The sequence below is a fragment of the Pleurodeles waltl genome, chromosome 8 (assembly GCF_031143425.1).
Source record: "Pleurodeles waltl isolate 20211129_DDA chromosome 8, aPleWal1.hap1.20221129, whole genome shotgun sequence".
NCBI lineage: Eukaryota > Metazoa > Chordata > Amphibia > Caudata > Salamandridae > Pleurodeles > Pleurodeles waltl.
The window spans coordinates 1,516,373,932-1,516,388,011 of record NC_090447.1 but is presented as its reverse complement, the minus strand read 5'-3'; the positions used below and the strand labels follow the sequence as shown (position 1 = coordinate 1,516,388,011).

Below are 14,080 nucleotides of genomic sequence, written 5' to 3'. Positions count from 1 at the left end.
TCAGTCTCCATCTTCCCTTGAACCAAAGTGTCGGATGAAATAGCTTGCTTACTCATGCCACACATTTCTGTGCATTAGATTGCTAGCCTATTTAGAGTTTAGAAAAAAAGAAATACCTAGCTTGCACAATAAAAAACGAATTCCCTAATTACACCCAGTTAACTGGAGAAGGATACAGCAAAGTTTAAGACATAGCTGTACCCTCACAGTGAATGATTTAGACTTCTGTGTCTTGTCTACAATGATTAAAAATGATACGGAAAGCTTTTCATGACACCTGGTTTAAATATCTCAGTTGGGAGAATGTTAGACTAAAGATAAAAAAGGTCCTTGGTTCAATCCTGGGTTGTGCCAAAGACCAAGCACTCAGCTTGTTAGGCATGTTTCTTTCTTGGAGTCACTCTCAAGTGACATTTTATTTCATTGATAAAAACTTGCATCAACCTGATCGACATGCCATCGGTACAAAAGAGCAATTATTTTCTATCTTCCTTTCAAAATGGCTTCCACCTCTCTTGCCTTCAGCTTTGACTTCCATTATTTCCCGTTTCTATCTTGATTTTAATGTAAACCGTAGCCGGCGTCATCTTCCATTTTCCCATGAGCCAAACTGTCAGATGATATAGCTTGCTTAGTCATGCCACACATTTCTGTTTATGAGAGTGGTAGCCTATTCAGAGTTTAGAAAAAAAGAAGTACCTAGCTCGCGTAGCAAAAAAGTAAAGGAGTAATTGCCCCCAGTTAGCTACAGAAGGATACAGCAAAGTGTAACACATAGCTGTACCCTCACAGTGAATGATTGCGACTTATATTTCTTGTCTACAATGATTAACAATAATAAGGAAGGCACTGTGAAAAAACGGGCTGAAAGAGCTCAGTTGCGAGGACGTCAAACTTTAGATCTAAGGGTCCCTGGTTAAATCCTTGGTTTGGTCAAAGACTGAGCAGCTAGTTCGTCAGGCAAGTTTCTTTTTTGGAGTCAGCTTCCGGTGACGTTTTATTTAATTAATAAAACCTTTCATCAACCTAATTGACATACCATCAGTACAAGACAGTACGTGTTTTCTATCTTCCTTTGAAAATGGATTCCACCTCTCTTGCCTTCAGCTTTGACTTCCATTATTTGCCGTTTCTATCTCGATTTTAGGGTAAACTGTAGCCTGCATCATTTTCCATCTAACCTTGGACCAAAGTGTCAGATGATATAGCTTGCTTCCTCATGCCACACATTTCTGTGTATTAGATTGCTAGCCTATTTAGCGTTTAGAAAAAAAGAAATACCTAGCTTGCGCAATAAAAAATAAATTGACTAATTGTGCCCAGTTAGCTGCAGAAGGATACAGCATACTTTAACACATAGATGTACCCTCCTAGTGATTGATCAGATGCCCACTTGTTGCCTACAATGATTAAGAATCATCAGGAAGGTATTCTCTGACAACTGGCCGAAATAGCTCAGTTGGGAGAGCGTTAGACTGAAGATCTAAAGGTCCCTGGTTCAATCCCGGGTTTCGGCAAGGACTGAGCACCTAGCTAATTAGGTGTAGTTCTCTCTTGGAGTCAGCTTCAGTAGACATTTTAGTTCATAGATGAAACCTTTCAATAACCTGATCGACATACCATCAGTAGAGCACAGCACTTGCGTTCTATCTTCCTTTCAAAATGGCTTCCACCTCTGTTGCCTTCAGCTTTGACTTCCATTATTTCCAGTTTGTATCTTGATTTTAATGTAAAGCTTAGGCTGCATCATCTTCTATTTTCCCATGAACCAAGCTGTCAGATGATATAGCTTGCTTACTCATCCCACACATTTGTGTGCCTATTCAGAGTTTGGAATAAAAGAAGTACCTAGGTTGCGCACCAAAAAAGTAAATGAGTAAATGCACCCAGTTAGCTGCAGAAGGATACCGGAAGTTTAAGACATAGCTGTACCATCAAAGTGAATGATTTGGAGGTGTATGTCTTGTCTACAATGATTAAGAAGAAAACGGAGGGAGCTGTGAAATAACTGGCCGAAATAGCTCAGTTGGGAGAGCGTTAGACTGAAGATCTAAAGGTCCCTGGTTCAATCCCGGGTTTCGGCAAAGACTCAGAAGACAGCTTTTTAGGCGTGTTTCTTTCTTGGATTCAGCTTCAGGTGACGTTTTATTTAATTGATAAAACCTTTCATCAACCTAATTGACATACCATCAGTACAAGACAGTACTTGTTTTCTATCTTCCTTTCAAAATGGATTCCACCTCTCTTGCCTTCAGCTTTGACTTCCATTATTTACTGTTTCTATCTTGATTTTTAGGTAACCCGCAGTCTGCATCAGTCTCCATCTTCCCTTGAACCAAAGTGTCGGATGAAATAGCTTGCTTACTCATGCCACACATTTCTGTGCATTAGATTGCTAGCCTATTTAGAGTTTAGAAAAAAAGAAATACCTAGCTTGCAGAATAAAAAACAAATTCCCTAATTACACCCAGTTAACTGGAGAAGGATACAACAAAGTTTAAGACATAGCTGTACCCTCACAGTGAATGATTTAGACTTCTGTGTCTTGTCTACAATGATTAAAAATGATACGGAAAGCTTTTCATGACACCTGGCTAAAATATCTCAGTTAGGATAATGTTAGACTAAAGATAAAAAAGGTCCTTGGTTCAATCCTGGGTTGTGCCAAAGACCAAGCACTCAGCTTGTTAGGCATGTTTCTTTCTTGGAGTCACTCTCAAGTGACATTTTATTTCATTGATAAAAACTTGCATCAACCTGATCGACATGCCATCGGTACAAAAGATAACTTATTTTCTATCTTCCTTTCAAAATGGCTTCCACCTCTCTTGCCTTCAGCTTTGACTTCCATTATTTCCCGTTTCTATCTTGATTTTAATGTAAACCCTAGCCGGCGTCATCTTCCATTTTCCCATGAGCCAAACTGTCAGATGATATAGCTTGCTTGGTCATGCCACACATTTCTGTTTATGAGAGTGGTAGCCTATTCAGAGTTTAGAAAAAAAGAAGTACCTACCTCGCGTAGCAAAAAAGTAAAGGAGTAATTGCCCCCAGTTAGCTACAGAAGGATACAGCAAAGTGTAACACATAGCTGTACCCTCACAGTGAATGATTGCGACTTATATTTCTTGTCTACAATGATTAACAATAATAAGGAAGGCACTGTGAAAAAACGGGCTGAAAGAGCTCAGTTGCGAGGACGTCAAACTTTAGATCTAAGGGTCCCTGGTTAAATCCTTGGTTTGGTCAAAGACTGAGCAGCTAGTTCGTCAGGCAAGTTTCTTTTTTGGAGTCAGCTTCCGGTGACGTTTTATTTAATTAATAAAACCTTTCATCAACCTAATTGACATACCATCAGTACAAGACAGTACGTGTTTTCTATCTTTCTTTGAAAATGGATTCCACCTCTCTTGCCTTCAGCTTTGACTTCCATTATTTGCCGTTTCTATCTCGATTTTAGGGTAAACTGTAGCCTGCATCATTTTCCATCTAACCTTGGACCAAAGTGTCAGATGATATAGCTTGCTTCCTCATGCCACACATTTCTGTGTATTAGATTGCTAGCCTATTTAGCGTTTAGAAAAAAAGAAATACCTAGCTTGCGCAATAAAAAATAAATTGACTAATTGTGCCCAGTTAGCTGCAGAAGGATACAGCATACTTTAACACATAGATGTACCCTCCTAGTGATTGATCAGATGCCCACTTGTTGCCTGCAATGATTAAGAATCATCAGGAAGGTATTCTCTGACAACTGGCCGAAATAGCTCATTTGGGAGAGCGTTAAACTGAAGATCTAAAGCTCTCTGGTTCAATCCCGGGTTTTGGCAAGGACTGAGCACCTAGCTAATTAGGTGTAGTTCTCTCTTGGAGTCAGCTTCAGTAGACATTTTAGTTCATAGATGAAACCTTTTAATAACCTGTTCGACATACCATCAGTAGAGCACAGCACTTGCGTTCTATCTTCCTTTCAAAATGGCTTCCACCTCTCTTGCCTTCAGCTTTGACTTCCATTATTTCCAGTTTCTATCTTGATTTTAATGTAAACCTTAGGCTGCATCATCTTACATTTTCCCATGAACCAAGCTGTCAGATGATATAGCTTGCTTACTCATCCCACACATTTGTGTGCCTATTCAGAGTTTGGAATAAAAGAAGTACCTAGGTTGCGCACCAAAAAAGTAAATGAGTAATTGCACCCAGTTAGCTGCAGAAGGATACCGGAAGTTTAAGACATAGCTGTACCCTCAAAGTGAATGATTTCGAGGTGTATGTCTTGTCTACAATGATTAAGAAGAATACGGAGGGACCTGTGAAATAAGTGGCCGAAATAGCTCAGTTGGGAGAGCGTTAGATTGAAGATCTAAAGGTCCCTGGTTCAATCCCGGGTTTTGGCAAGGACTGAGCACCTAGCTAATTAGGTGTAGTTCTCTCTTGGAGTCAGCTTCAGTAGACATTTTAGTTCATAGATGAAACCTTTTAATAACCTGATCAACATACCATCAGTAGAGCACAGCACTTGCGTTCTATCTTCCTTTCAAAATGGCTTCCACCTCTGTTGCCTTCAGCTTTGACTTCCATTATTTCCAGTTTCTATCTTGATTTTAATTTAAAGCTTAGGCTGCATCATCTTCCATTTTCCCATGAACCAAGCTGTCAGATGATATAGCTTGCTTACTCATCCCACACATTTGTGTGCCTATTCAGAGTTTGGAATAAAAGAAGTACCTAGGTTGCGCACCAAAAAAGTAAATGAGTAATTGCACCCAGTTAGCTGCAGAAGGATACCGGAAGTTTAAGACATAGCTGTACCCTCAAAGTGAATGATTTCGGGGTGTATGTCTTGTCTACAATGATTAAGAAAAATACGGAGGGACCTGCGCAATAAGTGGCCGAAATAGCTCAGTTGGGAGAGCGTTAGACTGAAGATCTAAAGGTCCCTGGTTCAATCCCGGGTTTCGGCAAAGACTCAGAAGGCAGCTTGTTAGGCGTGTTTCTTTCTTGGATTCAGCTTCTGGTGACATTTTATTTAATTGATAAAATCTTTCATCAACCTAATTGACATACCATCAGTACAAGACAGTACTTGTTTTCTATCTTCCTTTCAAAATGGATTCCACCTCTCTTGCCTTCAGCTTTGACTTCCATTATTTACTGTTTCTGTCTTGATTTTAGGGTAAACTGTAGCCTGCATCATTTTCCATCTAACCTTGGACCAAAGTGTCAGATGATATAGCTTGCTTCCTCATGCCACACATTTCTGTGTATTAGATTGCTAGCCTATTTAGCGTTTAGAAAAAAAGAAATACCTAGCTTGCGCAATAAAAAATAAATTGACTAATTGTGCCCAGTTAGCTGCAGAAGGATACAGCATACTTTAACACATAGATGTACCCTCCTAGTGATTGATCAGATGCCCACTTGTTGCCTACAATGATTAAGAATCATCAGGAAGGTATTCTCTGACAACTGGCCGAAATAGCTCAGTTGGGAGAGCGTTAGACTGAAGATCTAAAGGTCCCTGGTTCAATCGCGGGTTTCGGCAAGGACTGAGCACCTAGCTAATTAGGTGTAGTTCTCTCTTGGAGTCAGCTTCAGTAGACATTTTAGTTCATAGATGAAACCTTTTAATAACCTGATCGACATACCATCAGTAGAGCACAGCACTTGCGTTCTATCTTCCTTTCAAAATGGCTTCCACCTCTCTTGCCTTCAGCTTTGACTTCCATTATTTCCAGTTTCTATCTTGATTTTAATGTAAAGCTTAGGCTGCATCATCTTCCATTTTCCCATGAACCAAGCTGTCAGATGATATAGCTTGCTTACTCATCCCACACATTTGTGTGCCTATTCAGAGTTTGGAATAAAAAAAAAGTACCTAGGTTGCGCACCAAAAAAGTAAATGAGTAATTTCACCCAGTTAGCTGCAGAAGGATACCGGAAGTTTAAGACATAGCTGTACCCTCAAAGTGAATGATTTCGAGGTGTATGTCTTGTCTACAATGATTAAGAAGAAAACGGAGGGACCTGTGAAATAACTGGCCGAAATAGCTCAGTTGGGAGAGCGTTAGACTGAAGATCTAAAGGTCCCTGGTTCAATCCCGGGTTTCGGCAAAGACTCAGAAGACAGCTTTTTAGGCGTGTTTCTTTCTTGGATTCAGCTTCTGGTGACGTTTTATTTAATTGATAAAACCTTTCATCAACCTAATTGACATACCATCAGTACAAGACAGTACTTGTTTTCTATCTTCCTTTCAAAATGGATTCCACCTCTCTTGCCTTCAGCTTTGACTTCCATTATTTACTGTTTCTATCTTGATTTTTAGGTAACCCGCAGTCTGCATCAGTCTCCATCTTCCCTTGAACCAAAGTGTCGGATGAAATAGCTTGCTTACTCATGCCACACATTTCTGTGCATTAGATTGCTAGCCTATTTAGAGTTTAGAAAAAAAGAAATACCTAGCTTGCACAATAAAAAACGAATTCCCTAATTACACCCAGTTAACTGGAGAAGGATACAGCAAAGTTTAAGACATAGCTGAACCCTCACAGTGAATGATTTAGACTTCTGTGTCTTGTCTACAATGATTAAAAATGATACTGAAAGGTTTTCATGACACCTGGCTAAAATATCTCAGTTGGGAGAATGTTAGACTAAAGATAAAAAAGGTCCTTGGTTCAATCCTGGGTTGTGCCAAAGACCAAGCACTCAGCTTGTTAGGCATGTTTCTTTCTTGGAGTCACTCTCAAGTGACATTTTATTTCATTGATAAAAACTTGCATCAACCTGATCGACATGCCATCGGTACAAAAGAGCACTTATTTTCTATCTTCCTTTCAAAATGGCTTCCACCTCTCTTGCCTTCAGCTTTGACTTCCATTATTTCCCGTTTGAATCTTGATTTTGATGTAAACCGTAGGCGGCGTCATCTTCCATTTTCCCATGAGCCAAACTGTCAGATGATATAGCTTGCTTAGTCATGCCACACATTTCTGTTTATGAGAGTGGTAGCCTATTCAGAGTTTAGAAAAAAAGAAGTACCTAGCTCGCGTAGCAAAAAAGTAAAGGAGTAATTGCCCCCAGTTAGCTACAGAAGGATACAGCAAAGTGTAACACATAGCTGTACCCTCACAGTGAATGATTGCGACTTATATTTCTTGTCTACAATGATTAACAATAATAAGGAAGGCACTGTGAAAAAACGGGCTGAAAGAGCTCAGTTGCGAGGACGTCAAACTTTAGATCTAAGGGTCCCTGGTTAAAGCCTTGGTTTGGTCAAAGACTGAGCAGCTAGTTCGTCATGCAAGTTTCTTTTTTGGAGTCAGCTTCCGGTGACGTTTTATTTAATTAATAAAACCTTTCATCAACCTAATTGACATACCATCAGTACAAGACAGTACGTGTTTTCTATCTTCCTTTGAAAATGGATTCCACCTCTCTTGCCTTCAGCTTTGACTTCCATTATTTGCCGTTTCTATCTCGATTTTAGGGTAAACTGTAGCCTGCATCATTTTCCATCTAACCTTGGACCAAAGTGTCAGATGATATAGCTTGCTTCCTCATGCCACACATTTCTGTGTATTAGATTGCTAGCCTATTTAGCGTTTATAAAAAAAGAAATACCTAGCTTGCGCAATAAAAAATAAATTGACTAATTGTGCCCAGTTAGCTGCAGAAGGATACAGCATACTTTAACACATAGATGTACCCTCCTAGTGATTGATCAGATGCCCACTTGTTGCCTGCAATGATTAAGAATCATCAGGAAGGTATTCTCTGACAACTGGCCGAAATAGCTCATTTGGGAGAGCGTTAAACTGAAGATCTAAAGCTCTCTGGTTCAATCCCGGGTTTTGGCAAGGACTGAGCACCTAGCTAATTAGGTGTAGTTCTCTCTTGGAGTCAGCTTCAGTAGACATTTTAGTTCATAGATGAAACCTTTTAATAACCTGTTCAACATACCATCAGTAGAGCACAGCACTTGCGTTCTATCTTCCTTTCAAAATGGCTTCCACCTCTCTTGCCTTCAGCTTTGACTTCCATTATTTCCAGTTTCTATCTTGATTTTAATGTAAACCTTAGGCTGCATCATCTTCCATTTTCCCATGAACCAAGCTGTCAGATGATATAGCTTGCTTACTCATCCCACACATTTGTGTGCCTATTCAGAGTTTGGAATAAAAGAAGTACCTAGGTTGCGCACCAAAAAAGTAAATGAGTAATTGCACCCAGTTAGCTGCAGAAGGATACCGGAAGTTTAAGACATAGCTGTACCCTCAAAGTGAATGATTTCGGGGTGTATGTCTTGTCTACAATGATTAAGAAAAATACGGAGGGACCTGCGCAATAAGTGGCCGAAATAGCTCAGTTGGGAGAGCGTTAGACTGAAGATCTAAAGGTCCCTGGTTCAATCCCGGGTTTCGGCAAAGACTCAGAAGACAGCTTGTTAGGCGTGTTTCTTTCTTGGATTCAGCTTCTGGTGACGTTTTATTTAATTGATAAAACCTTTCATCAACCTAATTGACATACCATCAGTACAAGACAGTACGTGTTTTCTATCTTCCTTTGAAAATGGTTTCCACCTCTCTTGCCTTCAGCTTTGACTTCCATTATTTACTGTTTCTGTCTTGATTTTTAGGTAACCCGCAGTCTGCATCAGTCTCCATCTTCCCTTGAACCAAAGTGTCGGATGAAATAGCTTGCTTACTCATGCCACACATTTCTGTGCATTAGATTGCTAGCCTATTTAGAGTTTAGAAAAAAAGAAATACCTAGCTTGCACAATAAAAAACGAATTCCCTAATTACACCCAGTTAACTGGAGAAGGATACAGCAAAGTTTAAGACATAGCTGTACCCTCACAGTGAATGATTTAGACTTCTGTGTCTTGTCTACAATGATTAAAAATGATACGGAAAGCTTTTCATGACACCTGGTTTAAATATCTCAGTTGGGAGAATGTTAGACTAAAGATAAAAAAAGGTCCTTGGTTCAATCCTGGGTTGTGCCAAAGACCAAGCACTCAGCTTGTTAGGCATGTTTCTTTCTTGGAGTCACTCTCAAGGGACATTTTATTTCATTGATAAAAACTTGCATCAACCTGATCGACATGCCATCGGTACAAAAGAGCACTTATTTTCTATCTTCCTTTCAAAATGGCTTCCACCTCTCTTGCCTTCAGCTTTGACTTCCATTATTTCCCGTTTGTATCTTGATTTTGATGTAAACCGTAGGCGGCGTCATCTTCCATTTTCCCATGAGCCAAACTGTCAGATGATATAGCTTGCTTAGTCATGCCACACATTTCTGTTTATGAGAATGGTAGCCTATTCAGAGTTTAGAAAAAAAGAAGTACCTAGCTCGCGTAGCAAAAAAGTAAAGGAGTAATTGCCCCCAGTTAGCTACAGAAGGATACAGCAAAGTGTAACACATAGCTGTACCCTCACAGTGAATGATTGCGACTTATATTTCTTGTCTACAATGATTAATAATAATAAGGAAGGCACTGTGAAAAAACGGGCTGAAAGAGCTCAGTTGCGAGGACGTCAAACTTTAGATCTAAGGGTCCCTGGTTAAATTCTTGGTTTGGTCAAAGACTGAGCAGCTAGTTCGTCAGGCAAGTTTCTTTTTTGGAGTCAGCTTCCGGTGACGTTTTATTTAATTAATAAAACCTTTCATCAACCTAATTGACATACCATCAGTACAAGACAGTACGTGTTTTCTATCTTCCTTTGAAAATGGATTCCACCTCTCTTGCCTTCAGCTTTGACTTCCATTATTTCCCGTTTCTATCTCGATTTTAGGGTAAACTGTAGCCTGCATCATTTTCCATCTAACCTTGGACCAAAGTGTCAGATGATATAGCTTGCTTCCTCATGCCACACATTTCTGTGTATTAGATTGCTAGCCTATTTAGCGTTTAGAAAAAAAGAAATACCTAGCTTGCGCAATAAAAAATAAATTGACTAATTGTGCCCAGTTAGCTGCAGAAGGATACAACATACTTTAACACATAGATGTACCCTCCTAGTGATTGATCAGATGCCCACTTGTTGCCTACAATGATTAAGAATCATCAGGAAGGTATTCTTTGACAACTGGCCGAAATAGCTCAGTTGGGAGAGCGTTAGACTGAAGATCTAAAGGTCTCTGGTTCAATCCCGGGTTTTGGCAAGGAGTGAGCACCTAGCTAATTAGGTGTAGTTCTCTCTTGGAGTCAGCTTCAGTAGACATTTTAGTTCATAGATGAAACCTTTCAATAACCTGATCGACATACCATCAGTAGAGCACAGCACTTGCGTTCTATCTTCCTTTGAAAATGGCTTCCACCTCTCTTGCCTTCAGCTTTGACTTCCATTATTTCCAGTTTCTATCTTGATTTTAATGTAAAGCTTAGGCTGCATCATCTTCTATTTTCCCATGAACCAAGCTGTCAGATGATATAGCTTGCTTACTCATCCCACACATTTGTGTGCCTATTCAGAGTTTGGAATAAAAGAAGTACCTAGGTTGCGCACCAAAAAAGTAAATGAGTAAATGCACCCAGTTAGCTGCAGAAGGATACCGGAAGTTTAAGACATAGCTGTACCCTCAAAGTGAATGATTTCGAGGTGTATGTCTTGTCTACAATGATTAAGAAGAAAACGGAGGGACCTGTGAAATAACTGGCCGAAATAGCTCAGTTGGGAGAGTGTTAGACTGAAGATCTAAAGGTCCCTGGTTCAATCCCGGGTTTCGACAAAGACTCAGAAGGCAGCTTGTTAGGCGTGTTTCTTTCTTGGATTCAGCTTCTGGTGACGTTTTATTTAATTGATAAAACCTTTCATCAACCTAATTGACATACCATCAGTACAAGACAGTACGTGTTTTCTATCTTCCTTTGAAAATGGTTTCCACCTCTCTTGCCTTCAGCTTTGACTTCGATTATTTGCCGTTTCTATCTCGATTTTAGGGTAAACTGTAGCCTGCATCATTTTCCATCTAACCTTGGACCAAAGTGTCAGATGATATAGCTTGCTTCCTCATGCCACACATTTCTGTGTATTAGATTGCTAGCCTATTTAGCGTTTAGAAAAAAAGAAATACCTAGCTTGCGCAATAAAAAATAAATTGACTAATTGTGCCCAGTTAGCTGCAGAAGGATACAGCATACTTTAACACATAGATGTACCCTCCTAGTGATTGATCAGATGCCCACTTGTTGCCTACAATGATTAAGAATCATCAGGAAGGTATTCTCTGACAACTGGCCGAAATAGCTCAGTTGGGAGAGCGTTAGACTGAAGATCTAAAGGTCCCTGGTTCAATCCCGGGTTTCGGCAAGGACTGAGCACCTAGCTAATTAGGTGTAGTTCTCTCTTGGAGTCAGCTTCAGTAGACATTTTAGTTCATAGATGAAACCTTTGAATAACCTGATCGACATACCATCAGTAGAGCACAGCACTTGCGTTCTATCTTCCTTTCAAAATGGCTTCCACCTCTGTTGCCTTCAGCTTTGACTTCCATTATTTCCAGTTTGTATCTTGATTTTAATGTAAAGCTTAGGCTGCATCATCTTCTATTTTCCCATGAACCAAGCTGTCAGATGATATAGCTTGCTTACTCATCCCACACATTTGTGTGCCTATTCAGAGTTTGGAATAAAAGAAGTACCTAGGTTGCGCACCAAAAAAGTAAATGAGTAAATGCACCCAGTTAGCTGCAGAAGGATACCGGAAGTTTAAGACATAGCTGTACCATCAAAGTGAATGATTTGGAGGTGTATGTCTTGTCTACAATGATTAAGAAGAAAACGGAGGGAGCTGTGAAATAACTGGCCGAAATAGCTCAGTTGGGAGAGCGTTAGACTGAAGATCTAAAGGTCCCTGGTTCAATCCCGGGTTTCGGCAAAGACTCAGAAGACAGCTTTTTAGGCGTGTTTCTTTCTTGGATTCAGCTTCTGGTGACGTTTTATTTAATTGATAAAACCTTTCATCAACCTAATTGACATACCATCAGTACAAGACAGTACTTGTTTTCTATCTTCCTTTCAAAATGGATTCCACCTCTCTTGCCTTCAGCTTTGACTTCCATTATTTACTGTTTCTATCTTGATTTTTAGGTAACCCGCAGTCTGCATCAGTCTCCATCTTCCCTTGAACCAAAGTGTCGGATGAAATAGCTTGCTTACTCATGCCACACATTTCTGTGCATTAGATTGCTAGCCTATTTAGAGTTTAGAAAAAAAGAAATACCTAGCTTGCAGAATAAAAAACAAATTCCCTAATTACACCCAGTTAACTGGAGAAGGATACAACAAAGTTTAAGACATAGCTGTACCCTCACAGTGAATGATTTAGACTTCTGTGTCTTGTCTACAATGATTAAAAATGATACGGAAAGCTTTTCATGACACCTGGCTAAAATATCTCAGTTAGGATAATGTTAGACTAAAGATAAAAAAGGTCCTTGGTTCAATCCTGGGTTGTGCCAAAGACCAAGCACTCAGCTTGTTAGGCATGTTTCTTTCTTGGAGTCACTCTCAAGTGACATTTTATTTCATTGATAAAAACTTGCATCAACCTGATCGACATGCCATCGGTACAAAAGAGAACTTATTTTCTATCTTCCTTTCAAAATGGCTTCCACCTCTCTTGCCTTCAGCTTTGACTTCCATTATTTCCCGTTTCTATCTTGATTTTAATGTAAACCGTAGCCGGCGTCATCTTCCATTTTCCCATGAGCCAAACTGTCAAATGATATAGCTTGCTTGGTCATGCCACACATTTCTGTTTATGAGAGTGGTAGCCTATTCAGAGTTTAGAAAAAAAGAAGTACCTACCTCGCGTAGCAAAAAAGTAAAGGAGTAATTGCCCCCAGTTAGCTACAGAAGGATACAGCAAAGTGTAACACATAGCTGTACCCTCACAGTGAATGATTGCGACTTATATTTCTTGTCTACAATGATTAACAATAATAAGGAAGGCACTGTGAAAAAACGGGCTGAAAGAGCTCAGTTGCGAGGACGTCAAACTTTAGATCTAAGGGTCCCTGGTTAAATCCTTGGTTTGGTCAAAGACTGAGCAGCTAGTTCGTCAGGCAAGTTTCTTTTTTGGAGTCAGCTTCCGGTGACGTTTTATTTAATTAATAAAACCTTTCATCAACCTAATTGACATACCATCAGTACAAGACAGTACGTGTTTTCTATCTTCCTTTGAAAATGGATTCCACCTCTCTTGCCTTCAGCTTTGACTTCCATTATTTGCCGTTTCTATCTCGATTTTAGGGTAAACTGTAGCCTGCATCATTTTCCATCTAACCTTGGACCAAAGTGTCAGATGATATAGCTTGCTTCCTCATGCCACACATTTCTGTGTATTAGATTGCTAGCCTATTTAGCGTTTAGAAAAAAAGAAATACCTAGCTTGCGCAATAAAAAATAAATTGACTAATTGTGCCCAGTTAGCTGCAGAAGGATACAGCATACTTTAACACATAGATGTACCCTCCTAGTGATTGATCAGATGCCCACTTGTTGCCTACAATGATTAAGAATCATCAGGAAGGTATTCTTTGACAACTGGCTGAAATAGCTCAGTTGGGAGAGCGTTAGACTGAAGATCTAAAGGTCCCTGGTTCTATCCCGGGTTTTGGCAAGGACTGAGCACCTAGCTAATTAGGTATAGTTCTCTCTTGGAGTCAGCTTCAGTAGACATTTTAGTTCATAGATGAAACCTTTCAATAACCTGATCGACATACCATCAGTAGAGCACAGCACTTGCGTTCTATCTTCCTTTGAAAATGGCTTCCACCTCTCTTGCCTTCAGCTTTGACTTCCATTATTTCCAGTTTCTATCTTGATTTTAATGTAAAGCTTAGGCTGCATCATCTTCTATTTTCCCATGAACCAAGCTGTCAGATGACATAGCTTGCTTACTCAGCCCACACATTTGTGTGCCTATTCAGAGTTTGGAATAAAAGAAGTACCTAGGTTGCGCACCAAAAAAGTAAATGAGTAAATGCACCCAGTTAGCTGCAGAAGGATACCGGAAGTTTAAGACATAGCTGTACCCTCAAAGTGAATGATTTCGAGGTGTATGT

General features: G+C 39.8%; 8 non-coding genes across 8 annotated transcripts; all 8 read left to right on the top strand.

Moving 5' to 3' along the window:
- The first annotated feature begins 1,444 nt into the window (after positions 1–1,444).
- TRNAF-GAA (transfer RNA phenylalanine (anticodon GAA)) lies at positions 1,445–1,517 on the top strand. The gene has a single exon. It is a non-coding gene; the product is annotated as a tRNA-Phe (tRNA).
- Positions 1,518–2,011: 494 nt separating this feature from the next.
- On the top strand, positions 2,012–2,084 carry TRNAF-GAA (transfer RNA phenylalanine (anticodon GAA)). Its single transcript has one exon. It is a non-coding gene; the product is annotated as a tRNA-Phe (tRNA).
- Positions 2,085–4,324: 2,240 nt separating this feature from the next.
- TRNAF-GAA (transfer RNA phenylalanine (anticodon GAA)) lies at positions 4,325–4,397 on the top strand. The gene has a single exon. It is a non-coding gene; the product is annotated as a tRNA-Phe (tRNA).
- A 494-nt stretch (positions 4,398–4,891) lies between these two features.
- TRNAF-GAA (transfer RNA phenylalanine (anticodon GAA)) lies at positions 4,892–4,964 on the top strand. The gene has a single exon. It is a non-coding gene; the product is annotated as a tRNA-Phe (tRNA).
- Positions 4,965–6,041: 1,077 nt separating this feature from the next.
- TRNAF-GAA (transfer RNA phenylalanine (anticodon GAA)) lies at positions 6,042–6,114 on the top strand. The gene has a single exon. It is a non-coding gene; the product is annotated as a tRNA-Phe (tRNA).
- A 2,240-nt stretch (positions 6,115–8,354) lies between these two features.
- On the top strand, positions 8,355–8,427 carry TRNAF-GAA (transfer RNA phenylalanine (anticodon GAA)). The gene has a single exon. It is a non-coding gene; the product is annotated as a tRNA-Phe (tRNA).
- A 2,822-nt stretch (positions 8,428–11,249) lies between these two features.
- TRNAF-GAA (transfer RNA phenylalanine (anticodon GAA)) lies at positions 11,250–11,322 on the top strand. The gene has a single exon. It is a non-coding gene; the product is annotated as a tRNA-Phe (tRNA).
- A 494-nt stretch (positions 11,323–11,816) lies between these two features.
- On the top strand, positions 11,817–11,889 carry TRNAF-GAA (transfer RNA phenylalanine (anticodon GAA)). The gene has a single exon. It is a non-coding gene; the product is annotated as a tRNA-Phe (tRNA).
- Positions 11,890–14,080: the final 2,191 nt, after the last annotated feature.